The following is a 6,000-nucleotide window of genomic DNA, read 5'->3' on the forward strand; positions in this document are numbered from 1 at the left end:
TAATTCATAGGGAAAAATCTCAGCAAACTAGGAATACAAGGGAACTTCTTTCATTTGTTAAAAAGTATTTTTGAAAACACCATAGCCACTATGATGATAGCTGATATATCATGTACTTGCCCTCTAAAACTGGAAAAAAGCATGAATGCCCACTCTAACCACTTCTCTAATACTTTGAGTTGGAGGTCCTAATCAATGCATTACAGCAAGAAGTGAAAAGAAAGCATGATGATTAGAAGGGAAAAAGTAAATCTGACATGCCATCTATTTAAAAAAACTCCAAAAGAAGCTCCAAAAATGTACTAGAATTTGCAAGTGAAGTTAGCACATTCATATGATGGGGGTCAACATTTTGAAAAAGCAATTCTATTTTTTGTGTATGTACAACTGTCAACTAGAAATTGAAATTAACAAACCAATTTTATTTGCAATATTATCAAAATATGACATAGGACTAAATTTAATAAAGGGTGTGCAGTTCTCCATACTAAAAAACAAAGCATGATCAAGATAAATTAAAGAATACCTAAATATATAGAGAGATATATCCCATATATGAATTATTTATTCACTCCTGCTATCAATTCTCCAAAAATATTTCTCCAAAAATACAGTCCTAATCAAAATCTCAGCAGGCTTTATTTTCTTTTTTGTAGCAATCCACACTCTTCAAGCTAGGTGTGGTGGTGCATGACTGTACTTCCAGCTACTTGGAAGGCTGAGGCAGAAGGATTACCTGAGCCCAGCAGGTCGAGGCAGTAGTGGTTGTGAATGTGACACTGCACTCCAGCCTGAGTGACAGAGTGAGACTCTGACTCAAAAAAAGAAAGAAAGAAAGAAAGAAAGAAAGAAAGAAAGAAAGAAAGAAAGAAAAAGAAAAAGAAATTCACACTCTTCAAATTTATATAGAAATGCTAAAGTTCTAGAATTGGCAACACTTTTCAGCAAATGGTTCATGAATTTTAGTGGGGTTTCAGCTGGATGGTAGCCCTAAACTTAAGAGCTAAAATTATAAAATTTCTAGAACAAAACATACATGAAAGTCTGTATGATAGGCACACAAAAAGGGGGAACTTCAAACAAGTAAATCATAGATTGGGCTTGATTATATTAAAAACTTAGGATCTTTGAATGATACCTTTAAGGAAACAAAAAGATGAGTTGCATAATATGAGAAAATATTCTCAATATTTATATATTTAGTAACAAGGTCTTATATAACTTTTTCAAGTCAATAATAGGACACACAACCCAAGATTTTTACAGAACTTAAAAGACAGTAAACACATGGAATTTTCTCAACATCTGTAATCATAATGATAAATCATAAATCACAGTGATAGGTCACTGCACATTCGCTAGAAGGGCCAAAGTTAATTAGATCAATACCAAATGCTAGTAAGGATGTGGAGCATCTGAAATACTCAAATATACTTGCTGGTGGGAACACAGAACTTGTGCAGTCGCTTTAAAAAAACACCCTCAAATTTTCTTATTAAGCTAAGTATATTCTTACATTATGGCCTGGAAGTCCACTCTCAGGTATTTACTCAAGAGGAATGAAAGTGTGCGTTCACACAAAGAATTGGACACAAGTGTTTATAGGACATTTACTCATAATACATCCCGAGTGGAAGCAACCCACATGTCCAACAGTAGGAGAGACAATTTTGGACATTTAAACAAAGAAATATTGTATCATTCAGTAATCTTATACATTACGAACTGCTGGTTCATGAAATAAGATGGACGAATCACACAAAAATTATGTTGAACAAAATGGTACATACTATATGATAATATTTTATGAAGTTCTAGAACAGGCAAAACATGTTAGTGATGGTGGAAGAATTTAAATTAGCAATTGTTGGCCTGAACAAGGGACATCACCTGGAAAAGGAGAGGTTTCTGGGTAATGAAAATGTTCCTTTTCATCTCTGGTGTGGTTACAGACTGTGAGTATTTTTGTGCTCATTGACCTATATACTTCAGATTTATACATTTCCTTCTATATAAATTGCACCTAAACTAGAAAAATAAGAATATATTATCAAGAAATCGGCTGTGATAAAATATGGAACATTTTTCAAACAGTTTCTTCCTAAACAAGGTAGAATATATGAATTATATCAGTGTTACTTTAAATGAAATTATTAAAAGATGATTATAGAATGGCCCTTTATTTACCAAGCAAGATCAGATCTCACAGTGAGGTAATTAGGAATAGATAAGCTCATAAAAGCAATTCACAGAATTTTGCATTATAATGAGTAAACTTTTACTTTACTAGGAATTATTGAGTATAAAGTTCACGCAATTGTCATAGCTTTGGTGGCTTTTCATCGATTTCTTTATGGGGTTCTCTAATTACATGAGGGACCCCCAAAAAAACTGGAATTTATTTATAAAAAATTGTGTATTTATCCTTACATGTGTAAACTTCAATCACCTTCAATGTACTCTCCCTTTGATGCAATACACCTGTCAAGATGCTTTTTCCACTGCTCAAAACAGTTTTGGACTTGTTAATTTTGATGGCTTTTAGTGCTTCTGCCATTTTTTGTTTCTCATCTTCCACATTTGCAAAACATTTCCCTTTGAGGAATACTTTCATCCGGGGAAACAAAAAAAAAGTCACCTGGAGTGAGAGTGGGTGAATTGGGAGGGTGGGGCATGGGAGACATGCATTTTTTGGACAAAAACTGATGAACATTCAGCATGTTATGGGCAGGTGTGCTTGTAAACCACCCATCATGAAATGTGCAAACATGTTGAAAGAATCTCCAAAACAAATTTCACTGAAGCTGAACGTAGCCTCTCACAACAATGTTAACTGGTACACTGATACTGATGGGTTCCTAGAACACTTACCCAGTAGGGGAAGTCTGTACTATAATTATAGGGCTTGCCCTCTAAAAAATAATTCTGATTTTTTTGGGGGGGGGTCCTTTCTCATATATATAAGGAATTGTCCAATACAAGCTATTCTGTGTTGTCATAGGAGATGGATTACATAGACTTCAGCCACTGGAACACATTCACCACAGGCCCAGGTCTGTTCTCATGGCTATTGGTTAACCTTTTTTTTCTCCTCGCCATTTTCTAGAGCCCTGAATGTCACTTGAGTTAACAGGCACCATTGCCCTCGTGATGGGGATGTGTACTCCACCTCCTGTCCTTTTCCAAGATGCAGGTTTGCTTCACATGCTCCATAGGTGGCATCATGTCTCAGGTGATTTTTCCAGTCTGAAGTCTGCAGATGGACATTTTACCACAGTGGTAGAAATAACTCAATCAGACACTGTACAGGATGGACAGGCATCATCTCCAACTTGTGCTGACTTTCATATCTTCTTATTTTCTTTCTTGGATGATTCTCATTCAAAGGAATGATTTAGAATGGCCAAGTACTCTCTTTCCTGATCTTATTGGCCTTAAGGACTAACATAGTTGTCCAACAGGCAGTTGCCTCCAGTGCTAATCATTCTTTATTCATGATAGTTGATGAATTCTCTGTGTACTATTCTGAAGGGATACTTCTCCAAATACAGAGTCCCAGATGTAAATTATTAGACTAATTCTGGCTTATAAAAGAGGACTTGCTATTGATATTGAAGACAGAGAGAAGGAGAAATATAGAGCACAAAAAAGAGAACGAGAAACCTCTCGCCACAAGACATCCTGCCCTTGGCTGTCAGCTTCAGGGAGTGTGAGGCATGGAGTGGTACAGTGTGGGAGAGCTGGGCTTCCTTCTTGCCATTAGTCACTCATTTGGAGTCCTGCAGACTACCTTCTTTTCCATCCTCTTGTAAAGTTCTGTGGTTCCATGATCTTAGGAGTGGAAGGAAGATTTTGAAACAGGATGGCACTGAGTAGATAAATATGCACACTGAGAAGAACTCACTGCCTTCAGGTCAGAATGACTGCACACTGTGGTAGACCCATGTTCTTTTTTACTCCAGCTGGTCTGGAAGAATACATGGGCGTGAGAGACTGAGATCGAGATACCTCATCTTTATAACTCCTGTGGGTGCTACGAATCTCCATTTGGCTGTGCCTCTAACATCTAGAATCCTCCTATTTCCCCGTCTCCACAGCTATCACCGTAATTCGAGCTGCCATCTCCTCTCTGGACAACTGTAGTGTTCTCAGTCATCTCTAAGAATCCACTCTTGCCCATGTCCAGTTTTATTAAATCATTCTCGGACCTGAGTGCTTGCTCCAACATATGTATCATGTCATAGCTCCAGAAGGAGCCTCTAGGATCTTACCATCAATCTTAGAATAAAAGTTAAACTTCTCTCCAGTCTCCAGCACATCTCTCCAAACCTAACTGTGTCCCGTGCTTCATGTCACTCCCTACATTCCAGCCTTGCTTTTGTTCTTGCTTTTTGTTCTTCCAACATGCTACTTGTTTCCACATCAGGACTTTCCTCAGACTCCTCTTTGCTGGAGCACCCTCACCGATTTTCCTGTGGTTGCCTCTTTTTGTTTGTTTGTTTGTATTTTATTACACAGCACTTGTTGCTGCATAAACTTTTTTTAACCTGTTTTTTATCTACCTTTCCCTGCTAGAAATCTAGATCTACAAGAGCAGAGTCTATTTTGCTCATTGTTGTGACTGTGCCTGATACATACAGGCATTCAAAACTTTTGGGAGTAAATGAATGTAGTTAAACCCTCTGAGATTATTTGACTAAGAATTGTTTGTATCACAGGCATTTTTCTGTCCTCTTACTTCATGATTTTTAGTGACTGGATTATAGGAGGTCACATAAGAGTATGTTTAGCATAAACATGATATAGTTCACAATTGGTTCTTAAAACACATGAAGAGTTAAGTATCTATGCTAGTTAAGTCGACATTCAATTCATAGAAAGAAAACATTGATTCTAATTAATGTTAATATTTCTGGATAGCCATGACCTATCTAACTGATTTGTAATTGAGAATGAAAAATGAGTAATTATATTTATTAAAGACATTTAATTCCAAATTTCTAATCTGTTTTATTTTTTGTTTAACAATGAATTATCTACTATTAAATCATTCTGAGTAATTTTGATAGCAAAATCTAAATGATAACTATTGTATAATCTGTTTAAAACTCATAATAGCAACTTTACATGTGGAATCATTTCCAGTGCTTCTATATGATTTATAACGCCCAGTTCTAGTAACATTTCTTTTATGGATTTATAAAAGCAATTTCTTTTTTGATAAAGCTTATTAGATTATTTAACCAAGAGAAATGTTTATTATTTTAGTGAATATAGATTACATGAGATTGAATAATTGTCACCCAGGCTGGAGTGCAGTGGCATGACCACAGTTACTGCAGCCTTGACCTGCTGGGCTCAGGTGATCCTTCCACCTCAACCTTCCAAACAGCTGGAAATACAAGCTCACACTACCATGCCCAACTAATTTTTTTTTATTTATTGTAGAGACAAGAGCTTGTCAAGTTGCCCAGGCTTGTCTTGAACTCCTGAACTCAGGCAATCCTCTCATCTCAGCCTTCCAAAGTGCTGGGATTACAGGCAAGAGCCATCGTGCCAGGCTGAGATTGAATTATTTGAATCACATAAAATAATTATTTGTAAGCAAAATAAGAATTTTTTCCACAATCTATCTGTTCAAATTAATGTATCTGTTGAGAAAACAGATAATATACTAATTCCTTTAGAAGTCTAAATCCAAAAATAAATATCAATTAAGTCACAAAGTGCTTAGAAACTATTCCATTAAGAAAATCTCGCCGGACTCAGACTCAGCCTGTAATCCCGCACCTTGGGAGGCTGAGGTGAGTGGATTGCCTGAGCCCGCGGGTTCGAGACCCTCCTGGGCAATTTGGCAAGACCTCATCTCTACAATAAAAAGTAATAAAAAAAAAATCAGCTGGGCGTGGTAGCACGTGCCTGTATTTCCAGCTACTTGGAAGGCTGAGGCGGAAGGATCGCTGGAGCACAGCAGGTCAAGGGTGCAGTGGCTGGGAGCAT

The 6,000-nt window shown here is 36.9% G+C and overlaps 1 protein-coding gene across 2 annotated transcripts in view; it reads left to right on the top strand.

Annotated features, from left to right (window-relative positions):
• Positions 1-6,000, top strand: part of PDE10A (phosphodiesterase 10A) — a 261,276-nt gene that overhangs the window by 243,061 nt on the left and 12,215 nt on the right. The window lies entirely within an intron of this gene.

Source organism: Carlito syrichta, unplaced genomic scaffold (assembly GCF_000164805.1).
Source record: "Carlito syrichta isolate Samal-C Ts95f unplaced genomic scaffold, Tarsius_syrichta-2.0.1 Scaffold316264, whole genome shotgun sequence".
NCBI lineage: Eukaryota > Metazoa > Chordata > Mammalia > Primates > Tarsiidae > Carlito > Carlito syrichta.